Source organism: Amblyomma americanum, chromosome 1 (assembly GCF_052857255.1).
Source record: "Amblyomma americanum isolate KBUSLIRL-KWMA chromosome 1, ASM5285725v1, whole genome shotgun sequence".
In the NCBI taxonomy this organism is placed as follows: domain Eukaryota; kingdom Metazoa; phylum Arthropoda; class Arachnida; order Ixodida; family Ixodidae; genus Amblyomma; species Amblyomma americanum.
In genome coordinates this window covers 555,758,149-555,773,036 of record NC_135497.1, presented here as the reverse complement: position 1 = coordinate 555,773,036, position 14,888 = coordinate 555,758,149, and the positions used below count along the sequence as shown (strand labels likewise).

The following is a 14,888-nucleotide window of genomic DNA, read 5'->3' as shown; positions in this document are numbered from 1 at the left end:
AATTTTCTTTACACCAATTCATTGGCATTAGAAATTAAAAACAATAGATAACTTTCTCATATGCACCTTCGTTTCGGTGACTGTTGCTTTCCTTAATATACTTGTCAGACGAGTCCCTCATTTCTTTTGTCTTGTCTGCTAATAGCTTAACGGGGGTCTCGGTTCTGGCAGTCTTGATGCCATAGGTCGCATAAGAGGGCTCTCGCACAGTTTCTGCCCTCGCCGTTAGATGACGTTCTACGTCACACTTGCGTTATTACAGGACGTGCTAGGTCCACAGCAATGAACTAGGGTGGCACTGGTGAACACTCTCAAGGTTCCCTTACACGCAAAACATAAATACCCACAAAAGATGCAGATTGGACAGCCGTCGCCGTAGCTCAGTTGGTAAGAGCGCCGGACGCGATATTCGGAGGTCGTGGGTTCGGATCCCACCGGCGGCATGGTTATTTTTCTGCTGGTTTATAAGAATTTTCTTTAAACCAATACATTGGCATTAGTAACTAAAAAAGAAAACATTCCCCTATGCACCTTAGTTTCGATGACTGTTGGCTCCCTAATATGTTTGTCAAACGAGCCCCTCATTTCATTTGCCTTGTATGCTAATAACATAACGAGAGTCTCGGTTCTGGCAGTCTTGATGCCATAGGTAGCATAGGAGGGCTCTCGCACAGTTTCCGCCCTCGCCATTCGATGACGTTCTACGTCACACTTGCGGTATTACAGGACGTGCTACGTCCACCGCTATGGACGAGGGTGGCGCTGGTGAACACTCTCAAGGTTCGCTTACACGCAAAACATAAATACCAACGAAAGCAGCAGATTGGACAGCCGTTGCCGTAGCTCAGTTGGTAAGAGCAGCGCACCAGATATTCGGAGGTCGTGGGTTCGGATCCCACCGGCGGCATGGTTGTTTTTCTGCTCGTTTATAAGTAATTTTCTTTAACCCAATTGATTTTCAATAAAAATTTAAAAAATAGAAAACATTTCCCTATGCACCTTGGTTTCGGTGGCTGTTGGCTCCCTAATATGTTTGTCAAACGAGCCCCTCATTTTATTTGTCTTGTCTGCTAATAGCTTAACGGGGGTCTTGGTTCTGGCAGTCTTGATGCCATAGGTCGCATAAGAGGGCTCTCGCACAGTTTCTGCCCTCGCCGTTAGATGACGTTCTACGTCACACTTGCGTTATTACAGGACGTGCTAGGTCCACAGCAATGAACTAGGGTGGCACTGGTGAACACTCTCAAGGTTCCCTTACACGCAAAACATAAATACCCACAAAAGCTGCAGATTGGACAGCCGTCGCCGTAGCTCAGTTGGTAAGAGCGCCGGATGCGATATTCGGAGGTCGTGGGTTCGGATCCCACCGGCGGCATGGTTGTTTTTTCTGCTGGTTTATAAGAATTTTCTTTAAACCAATACATTGGCATTACAAACTAAAAAAAGAAAACATTCCCCTATGCACCTTAGTTTCGATGACTGTTGGCTCCCTAATATGTTTGTCAAACGAGCCCCTCATTTCATTTGCCTTGTATGCTAATAACATAACGAGGGTCTCGGTTCTGGCAGTCTTGATGCCATAGGTAGCATAAGAGGGCTCTCGCACAGTTTCCGCCCTCGCCATTCGATGACGTTCTACGTCACACTTGCGGTATTACAGGACGTGCTACGTCCACCGCTATGGACGAGGGTGGCGCTGGTGAACACTCTCAAGGTTCGCTTACACGCAAAACATAAATACCCACGAAAGCAGCAGATTGGACAGCCGTTGCCGTAGCTCAGTTGGTAAGAGCAGCGCACCAGATATTCGGAGGTCGTGGGTTCGGATCCCACCGGCGGCATGGTTGTTTTTCTGCTCGTTTATAAGTAATTTTCTTTAACCCAATTGATTTTCATTAGAAATTTAAAAAATAGAAAACATTTCCCTATGCACCTTGGTTTCGGTGGCTGTTGGCTCCCTAATATGTTTGTCAAACGAGCCCCTCATTTTATTTGCCTTGTCTGCTAATAGTGTAACGGGGGTCTCGGTTCTGGCAGTCTTGTTGCCATAGGTAGCATAAGAGGGCTCTCGCAGAGTTTCCGCCCTCAACGTTAGATGAAGTTCTACGTCACACTTGCGGTATTACAGGACGTGCTACGTCCACCGCTATGGACGAAGGTGGCGCTGGTGAACACACTCAAGGTTCGCTTACACGCAAAACATAACTACACACGAAAGCAGCAGATTGGACAGCCGTCGCAGAAGCTCAGTCGGTGAGAGCACCGGACGCGATATATGGAGGTCGTGGGTTCGGATCCCACCGGTGGCATGGTTGTTTTTTTCTGCTCGTTTATAAGTAATTTTCTTTAAACCAATTGATCGGCATTAGAAATTTAAAAAATAGTAAAGGTTCCCCTATGCATTATGGTGTCGGTGACTGTTGGCTTCTTTAATATGTTAGTCAAACGAGCCCCTCATTTCATTTGCCTTGTCTGCTAATAGCGTAACGGGGGTCTCGGTTCTGGCAGTCTTGATGCTATAGGTAGCATAAGAGGGCTCTCGCACAGTTTCCGCCCTCGCCGTTAGATAACGTTCTAAATCACACTTGCGGTATTACAGGACGTGCTACGTCCACCCCTCTGGACGAGAGTGGCGCTGGTGAACACTCTCAAGGTTCGCTTACACGCAAAACATAAAACCCACGAAAACAGCAGATTGGACAGCCGTTGCCGTAGCTCAGTTGGTAAGAGCAGCGGACGCGATATTCGGAGGTCGTAGGTTCGGATCCCACCGGCGGCATGGTTGTTTTTTTCTGCTCGATTATAAGTAATTTTCTTTAAACCAATTGATTGGCATTAGAAATTTACAAAAAAATAGAAAACATTACCCTATGCACCTTGGTTTCGGTGACTGTTCGCTTCCTTAATATGTTTGTCAACCGAGCCACTCATTTCATTTTCCTTGTCTGCTAATAGTGTAACGGAGGTCTCGGTTCTGGCAGTCTTGATGCCATAGGTATCATAAGAGGGCTCTCGCACTGTTTCCGCCCTCGCCGTTAGATGACGTTCTACGTCACACTTGCGGTATTACAGGACGTGCTACGTCCACCGCTATGGACGAGAGTGGCGCTGGTGAACACTGTCAAGGTTTGCTTACACGCAAAACGTAAATACCAACAAAAGCAGCAGATTGGACAGCCGTCGCCGTAGCTCAGTTGGTAAGAGCGCCGTACGCGATATTCGGAGGTCGTGAGTTCGGAACCCACCGGCGGCATGGTTGCTTTTCTCTGCTCGTTTATAAGTAATTTTCTTTAAACCAATTGATTGGCATTAGAAACTTAGAAAAAATAGAAAACTTTCTTCTATGCATCTTGGCTTCGGTGACTGTTGGTTTCCTTAATACGTTTGTCAAACGAGCCCCTCATTTAATTTGCCTTGTCTGCTAATAGTGTAACGGGGGTCTCGGTTCTGGCAGTCTTGTTGCCATAGGTAGCATAAGAGGGCTCTCGCAGAGTTTCCGCCCTCACCGTTAGATGAAGTTCTACGTCACACTTGCGGTATTACAGGACGTGCTACGTCCACCGCTATGGACGAAGGTGGCGCTGGTGAACACACTCAAGGTTCGCTTACACGCAAAACATAACTACACACGAAAGCAGCAGATTGGACAGCCGTCACAGAAGCTCAGTTGGTGAGAGCACCGGACGCGATATATGGAGGTCGTGGGTTCGGATCCCACCGGCGGCATGGTTGTTTTTTCTGCTCATTTATAAGTAATTTCCTTTAAACCAATTGATCGGCATTAGAAATTTAAAATTAGAAAACGTTCCCCTATGCATCTTGGTGTCGGTGACTGTTGGCTTCCTTAATATGTTAGTCAAACGAGCCCCTCATTTCATTTGCCTTGTCTGCTAATAGCGTAACGGGGGTCTCGGTTCTGGCAGTCTTGATGCTATAGGTAGCATAAGAGCGCTCTCGCACAGTTTCCGCCCTCGCCGTTAAATGAAGTTCCACGTCACACTTGCGGCATTACAGGACGTGCTACGTCCACCGCTATGGACGAGAGTTGCGCTGTTGAACACTCTAGAGGTTCGCTTACACGCGAAACATAAATACCCACAAAAGCAGCAAATTAGACAGCCGTCGCCATAGCTCAGTTGGTGAGAGCACCGGACGCGATATTCGGAGGTTGTGGGTTCGAATCCCACCGGCGGCATGGTTGCTTTTCTCTGCTCGTTTATAAGTAATTTTCTTTAAACCAATTGATTGGCTTTAGAAATTAAAAAAGAAAACATTCCCCTATGCACCTTGGTTTCGGTGACTGTTGGCTTCCTTAATATGTTAGTCAAACGAGCCACTCATTTCATTTGCCTTGTCTGCTAATAGTGTAACGGGGGTCTCGGTTCTGGCAGTCTTGATGCTATAGGTAGCATGAGAGGGCTCTCGCACAGTTTCCGCCCTCGCCGTTAGATGAAGTTCCACGTCACACTTGCGGTATTACAGGACGTGCTACGTCCACCGCTCTGGACGAGCGTTGCGCTGTTGAACACTCTAGACGTTCGCTTACACGAAAAACATAACAACACACGAAAGCAGCAGATTGGACAGCCGTCGCCGTAGCTCAGTTGGTGAGAGCACCGGACGCGATATTCGGAGGTCATGGGTTCGGATCCCACCGGCGGCATGGTTGTTTTTTCTGCTCGATTATAAGTAATTTTGTTTAAACCAATTGACTGGCATTAGAAATTTACAAAAAAATAGAAAACGTTACCCTATGCACCTTGGTTTCGGTGACTGTTCGCTTCCTTAATATGTTGGTCAACCGAGCCACTCATTTCATTTTCCTTGTCTGCTAATAGTGTAACGGGGGTCTCGGTTCTGGCAGTCTTGATGCCATAGGTATCATAAGAGGGCTCTCGCACTGTTTCCGCCCTCGCCGTTAGATGACGTTCTACGTCACACTTGCGGTATTACAGGACGTGCTACGTCCACCGCTATGGACGAGAGTGGCGCTGGTGAACACTGTCAAGGTTCGCTTACACGCAAAACGTAAATACCAACAAAAGCAGCAGATTGGACAGCCGTCGCCGTAGCTCAGTTGGTAAGAGCGCCGTACGCGATATTCGGAGGTCGTGGGTTCGGATCCCACCGGCGGCATGGTTGCTTTTCTCTGCTCGTTTATAAGTAATTTTCTTTAAACCAATTGATTGGCATTAGAAACTTAGAAAAAATAGAAAACATTCTTCTATGCATCTTGGTTTCGGTGACTGTTGGTTTCCTTAATACGTTTGTCAAACGAGCCCCTCATTTAATTTGCCTTGTCTGCTAATAGTGTAACGGGGGTCTCGGTTTTGGCAGTCTTGATGCCATAGGTAGCATAAGAGCGCTCTCGCACAGTTTCCGCCCTCGCCGTTAAATGAAGTTCCACGTCACACTTGCGGCATTACAGGACGTGCTACGTCCACCGCTATGGACGAGAGTTGCGCTGTTGAACATTCTAGAGGTTCGCTTACACGCAAAACATAAATACCCACAAAAGCAGCAGATTGGACAGCCGTCGCCGTAGCTCAGTTGGTAAGAGCGCCGTACGCGATATTCGGAGGTCGTGGGTTCGGATCCCACCGGCGGCATGGTTGCTTTTCTCTGCTCGTTTATAAGTAATTTTCTTTAAACCAATTGATTGGCATTAGAAACTTAGAAAAAATAGAAAACATTCTTCTATGCATCTTGGTTTCAGTGACTGTTGGTTTCCTTAATACGTTTGTCAAACGAGCCCCTCATTTAATTTGCCTTGTCTGCTAATAGTGTAACGGGGGTGTCGGTTTTGGCAGTCTTGATGCCATAGGTAGCATAAGAGGGCTCTCGCAGAGTTTCCGCCCTCACCGTTAGATGAAGTTCTACGTCACACTTGCGGTATTACAGGACGTGCTACGTCCACCGCTATGGACGAGAGTTGCGCTGTTGAACACTCTAGAGGTTCGCTTACACGCAAAACATAAATACCCACAAAAGCAGCAAATTAGACAGCCGTCGCCATAGCTCAGTTGGTGAGAGCACCGGACGTGATATATGGAGGTCGTGGGTTCGGATCCCACCGGCGGGATGGTTGTTTTTTTCTGCTCGTTTATAAGTAATTTCCTTTAAACCAATTGATCGGCATTAGAAATTTAAAAAATAGAAAACGTTCCCCTATGCATCTTGGTGTCGGTGACTGTTGGCTTCCTTATTATGTTAGTCAAACGAGCCCCTCGTTTCATTTGCCTTGTCTGCTAATAGCGTAACGGGGGTCTCGGTTCTGGCAGTCTTGATGCTATAGGTAGCATAAGAGCGCTCTCGCACAGTTTCCGCCCTCGCCGTTAAATGAAGTTCCACGTCACACTTGCGGTATTACAGGACGTGCTACGTCCACCGCTATGGACGAGGGTGGCGCTGGTGAACACTCTCAAGGTTCGCTTACATGCAATACATAAATACCCACGAAAGCAGCAGATTCGACAGCCGTTACCGTAGCTCAGTTGGTAAGAGCAGCGGACGCGATATTCGGAGGTCGACGGTTCGGATGCCACCGGCGGCATGGTCGTTTTTTCTGCTGGTTTATATGAATTTTCTTTAAACCAATTGATTGGCATTATAAATTAAAAACAATAGATAACATTTTCATATGCACCTTGGTTTCGGTGACTGTTGGCATACTTAATATGTTTATCAAACGAGCCCCTCATTTCATTTGCCTTGTCTGCTAATAGCTTAACGGGGGTCTCAGTTCTGGCAGCCTTGATGCCATAGGTAGCATAAGAGGGCTCTCGCACAGTTTCCGCCCTCGCCGTTAGATGAAGTTTTACGTCACACTTGCGGCATTACAGGACGTGCTACGTCCACCGCTATGGACGAGAGTTGCGCTGTTGAACACTCTAGAGGTTCGCTTACACGCAAAACATAAATACCCACGAAAGCAGCTGATTAGACAGCCGTCGCCATAGCTCAGTTGGTGAGAGCACCGGACGTGATATTCGGAGGTCGTGGGTTCGGATCCCACCGGCGGCATGGTTGCTTTTCTCTGCTCGTTTATACGTAATTTTCTTTAAACCAATTCATTGGCATTAGAAAATTAGAAAAAATAGAAAACATTCTTCTATGCATTTTGGTTTCGGTGACTGTTGGCTTCCTTAATACGTTTGTCAAACAAGCCCCTCATTTAATTTGCCTTGTCTCCTAATAGTGTAACGGGGGTCTCGGTTCTGGCAGTCTTGATGCTATAGGTAGCATAAAAGGGCTCTCGCACAGTTTCCGCCCTCGCCGTTAGATGACGTTCTACGTCACACTTGCGTTATTACAGGACGTGCTACGTCCACCGCTATGGACGAGTGTGGCGCTGATGAACACTCTCAAGGTTCGCTTACACGCAAAACATAAATACCCACGAAAGCAGCAGATTCGACAGCCGTTACCGTAGCTCAGTTGGTAAAAGCAGCGGACGCGATATTCGGAGGTCGAGGGTTCGGACGCCACCGGCGGCATGGTCGTTTTTTCTGCTGGTTTATATGAATTTTCTTTACACCAATTCATTGGCATTAGAAATTAAAAACAATAGATAACTTTCTCATATGCACCTTCGTTTCGGTGACTGTTGCTTTCCTTAATATACTTGTGAGACGAGTCCCTCATTTCTTTTGTCTTGTCTGCTAATAGCTTAACGGGGGTCTCGGTTCTCGCAGTCTTGATGCCATAGGTCGCATAAGAGGGCTCTCTCACAGTTTCTGCCCTCGCCGTTAGATGACGTTCTACGTCACACTTGCGTTATTACAGGACGTGCTAGGTCCACAGCAATGAACTAGGGTGGCACTGGTGAACACTCTCAAGGTTCCCTTACACGCAAAACATAAATACCCACAAAAGCTGCAGATTGGACAGCCGTCGCCGTAGCTCAGTTGGTAAGAGCGCCGGACGCGATATTCGGAGGTCGTGGGTTCGGATCCCACCGGCGGCATGGTTGTTTTTTCTGCTGGTTTATAAGAATTTTCTTTAAACCAATACATTGGCATTAGAAACTAAAAAAAGAAAACATTCCCCTATGCACCTTAGTTTCGATGACTGTTGGCTCCCTAATATGTTTGTCAAACGAGCCCCTCATTTCATTTGTTTTCTATGCTAATAACATAACGAGGGTCTCGGTTCTGGCAGTCTTGATGCCATAGGTAGCATAAGAGGGCTCTCGCACAGTTTCCGCCCTCGCCATTCGATGACGTTCTACGTCACACTTGCGGTATTACAGGACGTGCTACGTCCACCGCTATGGACGAGGGTGGCGCTGGTGAACACTCTCAAGGTTCGCTTACACGCAAAACATAAATACCCACGAAAGCAGCAGATTGGACAGCCGTTGCCGTAGCTCAGTTGGTAAGAGCAGCGCACCAGATATTCGGAGGTCGTGGGTTCGGATCCCACCGGCGGCATGGTTGTTTTTCTGCTCGTTTATAAGTAAATTTCTTTAACCCAATTGATTTTCATTAGAAATTAAAAAATAGAAAACATTTCCCTATGCACCTTGGTTTCGGTGGCTGTTGGCTCCCTAATATGTTTGTCAAACGAGCCCCTCATTTTATTTGCCTTGTCTGCTAATAGTGTAACGGGGGTCTCGGTTCTGGCAGTCTTGTTGCCATAGGTAGCATAAGAGGGCTCTCGCAGAGTTTCCGCCCTCACCGTTAGATGAAGTTCTACGTCACACTTGCGGTATTACAGGACGTGCTACGTCCACCGCTATGGACGAAATGGCGCTGGTGAACACACTCAAGGTTCGCTTACACGCAAAACATAACTACACACGAAAGCAGCAGATTGGACAGCCGTCGCAGAAGCTCAGTTGGTGAGAGCACCGGACGCGATATATGGAGGTCGTGGGTTCGGATCCCACCGGCGGCATGGTTGTTTTTTTCTGCTCGTTTATAAGTAATTTTCTTTAAACCAATTGATCGGCATTAGAAATTTAAAAAATAGTAATGGTTCCCCTATGCATCATGGTGTCGGTGACTGTTGGCTTCTTTAATATGTTAGTCAAACGAGCCCCTCATTTCATTTGCCTTGTCTGCTAATAGCGTAACGGGGGTCTCGGTTCTGGCAGTCCTGATGCTATAGGTAGCATAAGAGGGCTCTCGCACAGTTTCCGCCCTCGCCGGTAAATGAAGTTCTACGTCACACTTGCGGCATTACAGGACGTGCTACGTCCTCCGCTATGGACGAGAGTTGCGCTGTTGAACACTCTAGAGGTTCGCTTACACGCAAAACATAAATACCCACGAAAGCAGCAGATTAGACAGCCGTCGCCATAGCTCAGTTGGTGAGAGCACCGGACGCGATATTCGGAGGTCGTGGGTTCGGATCCCACCGGCGGCATGGTTGCTTTTTTCTGCTTGTTTATAAGTAATTCTCTTTAAACCAATTGATTGGCATTAGAAACTTAGAAAAAATAGAAAACATTCTTCTATGCATCTTGGTTTCGGTGACTTTTGGTTTCCTTAATACGTTTGTCAAACGAGCCCCTCATTTAATTTGCCTTGTCTGCTAATAGTGTAACGGGGGTCTCGGTTCTGGCAGTCTTGATGCTATAGGTAGCATAAGAGGGCTGTCGCACAGTTTCCGCCCTCGCCGTTAGATGACGTTCTACGTCACACTTGCGGTATTACAGGACGTGCTACGTCCACCGCTATGGACGAGTGTGGCGCTGATGAACACTCTCAAGGTTCGCTTACACGCAAAACATAAATACCCACGAAAGCAGCAGATTCGACAGCCGTTACCGTAGCTCAGTTGGTAAGAGCAGCGGACGCGATATTCGGAGGTCGAGGGTTCGGATGCCACCGGCGGCATGGTTGTTTTTTCTGCTGGTTTATAAGAATTTTCTTTAAACCAATACATTGGCATTAGAAACTAAGAAAAGAAAACATTCCCCTATGCACCTTGGTTTCGATGACTGTTGGCTTTCTTAATATGTTTGTCAAACGAGCCCCTCATTTCATTTGCCTTGTCTGCTAATAGCGTAACGGGGGTCTCGGTTCTGGCAGTCTTGATGCCATAGGTAGCATAAGAGGGTTCTCGCACAGTTTCCGCCCTCGCCGTTAGATGAAGTTCCACGTCACACTTGCGGTATAAAGGACGTGCTACGTCCACCGCTATGGACGAGGGTGGCGCTTGTGAACACTCTCAAGGTTCGCTTACACGCAAAACATAAATACCCACGAAAGCAGCAGATTGGACAGCCGTTGCCGTAGTTCAGTTGGTAAGAGCAGCGCACCAGATATTCGGAGGTCGAGGGTTAGGACGAAACCGGCGGCATGGTTATTTTTTCTGCTGGTTTATAAGAATTTTCAATAAACCAATTGATTGGCATTGGTAATTAAAAAATAGAAAACATTCCCCTATGCACCTTGGTTTCTATGACTGTTGGCTTTCTTAATATGTTTGTCAAACGAGCCCCTCATTTCATTTTCCTTGTCTGCTAATAGCTTAACGGGGGTCTCGGGTCTGGCAGTCTTGATGCCATAGGTAGCATAAGAGGGCTCTCGCACAGTTTCCGCCCTCGCCGTTAGATAACGTTCTAAATCACACTTGCGGTGTTACAGGACGTGCTACGTCCACCCCTCTGGACGAGGGTGGCGCTGGTGAACACTCTCAAGGTTCGCTTACACGCAAAACATAAATACCCACGAAAGCAGCAGATTGGACAGCCGTTGCCGGAGCTCAGTTGGTAAGAGCAGCGCACCAGATATTCGGAGGTCGAGGGTTAGGACGCCTCAGGCGGCATGGTTATTTTTTCTGCTGGTTTATAAGAATTTTCAATTAACCAATAGATTGGCATTAGAAATTCAAAAAAAACATTCCCCTATGCACCTTGGTTTCTATGACTGTTGGCTTTTTTAATATGTTTGTCAAACGAGCCCCTCATTTCATTTGCCTTGTCTGCTAATAGCTTAACGGGGGTCTCGGGTCTGGCAGTCTTGATGCCATAGGTAGCATAAGAGGGCTCTCGCACAGTTTCCGCCCTCGCCGTTAGATAACGTTCTAAATCACACTTGCGGTATTACAGGACGTGCTACGTCCACCCCTCTGGACGAGGGTGGCGCTGGTGAACACTCTCAAGGTTCGCTTACACGCAAAACATAAAACCCACGAAAACAGCAGATTGGACAGCCTTTGCCGTAGCTCAGCTGGTAAGAGCAGCGGACGCGATATTCGGAGGTCGTGGGTTCGGATCCCACCGGCGGCATGGTTGTTTTTTTCTGCCCGATTATAAGTAATTTTCTTTAAACCAATTGATTGGCATTAGAAATTTACAAAAAAATAGAAAACATTACCCTATGCACCTTGGTTTCGGTGACTGTTCGCTTCCTTAATATGTTTGTCAACCGAGCCACTCATTTCATTTTCCTTGTCTGCTAATAGTGTAACGGGGGTCTCGGTTCTGGCAGTCTTGATGCCATAGGTATCATAAGAGGGCTCTCGCACTGTTTCCGCCCTCGCCGTTAGATGACGTTCTACGTCACACTTGCGGTATTACAGGACGTGCTACGTCCACCGCTATGGACGAGAGTGGCGCTGGTGAACACTCTCAAGGTTCGCTTACACGCAAAACGTAAATACCAACAAAAGCAGCAGATTGGACAGCCGTCGCAGAAGCTCAGTTGGTGAGAGCACCGGACGTGATATATGAAGGTCGTGGGTTCGGATCCCACCGGCGGCATGGTTGCTTTTCTCTGCTCGTTTATAAGTAATTTTCTTTAAACCAATTGATTGGCATTAGAAACTTAGAAAAAATAGAAAACATTCTTCTATGCATCTTGGTTTCGGTGACTGTTGGTTTCCTTAATACGTTTGTCAAACAAGCCCCTCATTTAATTTGCCTTGTCTGCTAATAGTGTAACGGGGGTCTCGGTTTTGGCAGTCTTGATGCCATAGGTAGCATAAGAGGGCTCTCGCAGAGTTTCCGCCCTCACCGTTAGATGAAGTTCTACGTCGCACTTGCGGTATTACGGGACGTACTACGTCCACCGCTATGGACGAAGGTGGCGCTGGTGAACACTCTCAAGGTTCGCTTACACGCAAAACATAACTACACACGAAAGCAGCAGATTGGACAGCCGTCGCAGAAGCTCAGTTGGTGAGAGCACCGGACGTGATATATGAAGGTCGTGGGTTCGGATCCCACCGGCGGCATGGTTGTTTTTTTCTGCTCGTTTATAAGTAATTTTCTTTAAACCAATTGATCGGCATTAGAAACTAAAAAAAAGAAAACATTCCCCTATGCACCTTGGTTTCGATGACTGTTGGCTTTCTTAATATGTTTGTCAAACGAGCCCCTCATTTCATTTCCTTGTCTGCTAATAGCTTAACGGGGGTCTCGGGTCTGGCAGTCTTGATGCCATAGGTAGCATAAGAGGGCTCTCGCACAGTTTCCGCCCTCGCTGTTAGATAACGTTCTAAATCACACTTGCGGTATTACAGGACGTGCTACGTCCACCGCTATGGACGAGAGTTGCGCTGTTGAACATTCTAGAGGTTCGCTTACACGCAAAACATAAATACCCACAAAAGCAGCAGATTGGACAGCCGTCGCCGTAGCTCAGTTGGTAAGAGCGCCGTACGCGATATTCGGAGGTCGTGGGTTCGGATCCCACCGGCGGCATGGTTGCTTTTCTCTGCTCGTTTATAAGTAATTTTCTTTAAACCAATTGATTGGCATTAGAAACTTAGAAAAAATAGAAAACATTCTTCTATGCATCTTGGTTTCAGTGACGGTTGGTTTCCTTAATACGTTTGTCAAACGAGCCCCTCATTTAATTTGCCTTGTCTGCTAATAGTGTAACGGGGGTGTCGGTTTTGGCAGTCTTGATGCCATAGGTAGCATAAGAGGGCTCTCGCAGAGTTTCCGCCCTCACCGTTAGATGAAGTTCTACGTCACACTTGCGGTATTACAGGACGTGCTACGTCCACCGCTATGGACGAGAGTTGCGCTGTTGAACACTCTAGAGGTTCGCTTACACGCAAAACATAAATACCCACAAAAGCAGCAAATTAGACAGCCGTCGCCATAGCTCAGTTGGTGAGAGCACCGGACGTGATATATGGAGGTCGTGGGTTCGGATCCCACCGGCGGGATGGTTGTTTTTTTCTGCTCGTTTATAAGTAATTTCCTTTAAACCAATTGATCGGCATTAGAAATTTAAAAAATAGAAAACGTTCCCCTATGCATCTTGGTGTCGGTGACTGTTGGCTTCCTTATTATGTTAGTCAAACGAGCCCCTCGTTTCATTTGCCTTGTCTGCTAATAGCGTAACGGGGGTCTCGGTTCTGGCAGTCTTGATGCTATAGGTAGCATAAGAGCGCTCTCGCACAGTTTCCGCCCTCGCCGTTAAATGAAGTTCCACGTCACAATTGCGGTATTACAGGACGTGCTACGTCCACCGCTATGGACGAGGGTGGCGCTGGTGAACACTCTCAAGGTTCGCTTACATGCAATACATAAATACCCACGAAAGCAGCAGATTCGACAGCCGTTACCGTAGCTCAGTTGGTAAGAGCAGCGGACGCGATATTCGGAGGTCGACGGTTCGGATGCCACCGGCGGCATGGTCGTTTTTTCTGCTGGTTTATATGAATTTTCTTTAAACCAATTGATTGGCATTATAAATTAAAAACAATAGATAACATTTTCATATGCACCTTGGTTTCGGTGACTGTTGGCAAACTTAATATGTTTATCAAACGAGCCCCTCATTTCATTTGCCTTGTCTGCTAATAGCTTAACGGGGGTCTCAGTTCTGGCAGCCTTGATGCCATAGGTAGCATAAGAGGGCTCTCGCACAGTTTCCGCCCTCGCCGTTAGATGAAGTTTTACGTCACACTTGCGGCATTACAGGACGTGCTACGTCCACCGCTATGGACGAGAGTTGCGCTGTTGAACACTCTAGAGGTTCGCTTACACGCAAAACATAAATACCCACGAAAGCAGCTGATTAGACAGCCGTCGCCATAGCTCAGTTGGTGAGAGCACCGGACGTGATATTCGGAGGTCGTGGGTTCGGATCCCACCGGCGGCATGGTTGCTTTTCTCTGCTCGTTTATACGTAATTTTCTTTAAACCAATTCATTGGCATTAGAAAATTAGAAAAAATAGAAAACATTCTTCTATGCATTTTGGTTTCGGTGACTGTTGGCTTCCTTAATACGTTTGTCAAACAAGCCCCTCATTTAATTTGCCTTGTCTCCTAATAGTGTAACGGGGGTCTCGGTTCTGGCAGTCTTGATGCTATAGGTAGCATAAGAGGGCTCTCGCACAGTTTCCGCCCTCGCCGTTAGATGACGTTCTACGTCACACTTGCGTTATTACAGGACGTGCTACGTCCACCGCTATGGACGAGTGTGGCGCTGATGAACACTCTCAAGGTTCGCTTACACGCAAAACATAAATACCCACGAAAGCAGCAGATTCGACAGCCGTTACCGTAGCTCAGTTGGTAAAAGCAGCGGACGCGATATTCGGAGGTCGAGGGTTCGGACGCCACCGGCGGCATGGTCGTTTTTTCTGCTGGTTTATATGAATTTTCTTTACACCAATTCATTGGCATTAGAAATTAAAAACAATAGATAACTTTCTCATATGCACCTTCGTTTCGGTGACTGTTGCTTTCCTTAATATACTTGTGAGACGAGTCCCTCATTTCTTTTGTCTTGTCTGCTAATAGCTTAACGGGGGTCTCGGTTCTCGCAGTCTTGATGCCATAGGTCGCATAAGAGGGCTCTCGCACAGTTTCTGCCCTCGCCGTTAGATGACGTTCTACGTCACACTTGCGTTATTACAGGACGTGCTAGGTCCACAGCAATGAACTAGGGTGGCACTGGTGAACACTCTCAAGGTT

At 47.1% G+C, this 14,888-nt stretch overlaps 4 non-coding genes across 4 annotated transcripts; all 4 read left to right on the top strand.

The window, feature by feature from the left end:
• The first annotated feature begins 369 nt into the window (after positions 1-369).
• TRNAS-CGA (transfer RNA serine (anticodon CGA)) lies at positions 370-443 on the top strand. Its single transcript has one exon. It is a non-coding gene; the product is annotated as a tRNA-Ser (tRNA).
• A 6,503-nt stretch (positions 444-6,946) lies between these two features.
• Positions 6,947-7,023, top strand: TRNAS-UGA (transfer RNA serine (anticodon UGA)). The gene has a single exon. It is a non-coding gene; the product is annotated as a tRNA-Ser (tRNA).
• Positions 7,024-7,892: 869 nt separating this feature from the next.
• Positions 7,893-7,966, top strand: TRNAS-CGA (transfer RNA serine (anticodon CGA)). The gene has a single exon. It is a non-coding gene; the product is annotated as a tRNA-Ser (tRNA).
• A 6,026-nt stretch (positions 7,967-13,992) lies between these two features.
• TRNAS-UGA (transfer RNA serine (anticodon UGA)) lies at positions 13,993-14,069 on the top strand. The gene has a single exon. It is a non-coding gene; the product is annotated as a tRNA-Ser (tRNA).
• Positions 14,070-14,888: the final 819 nt, after the last annotated feature.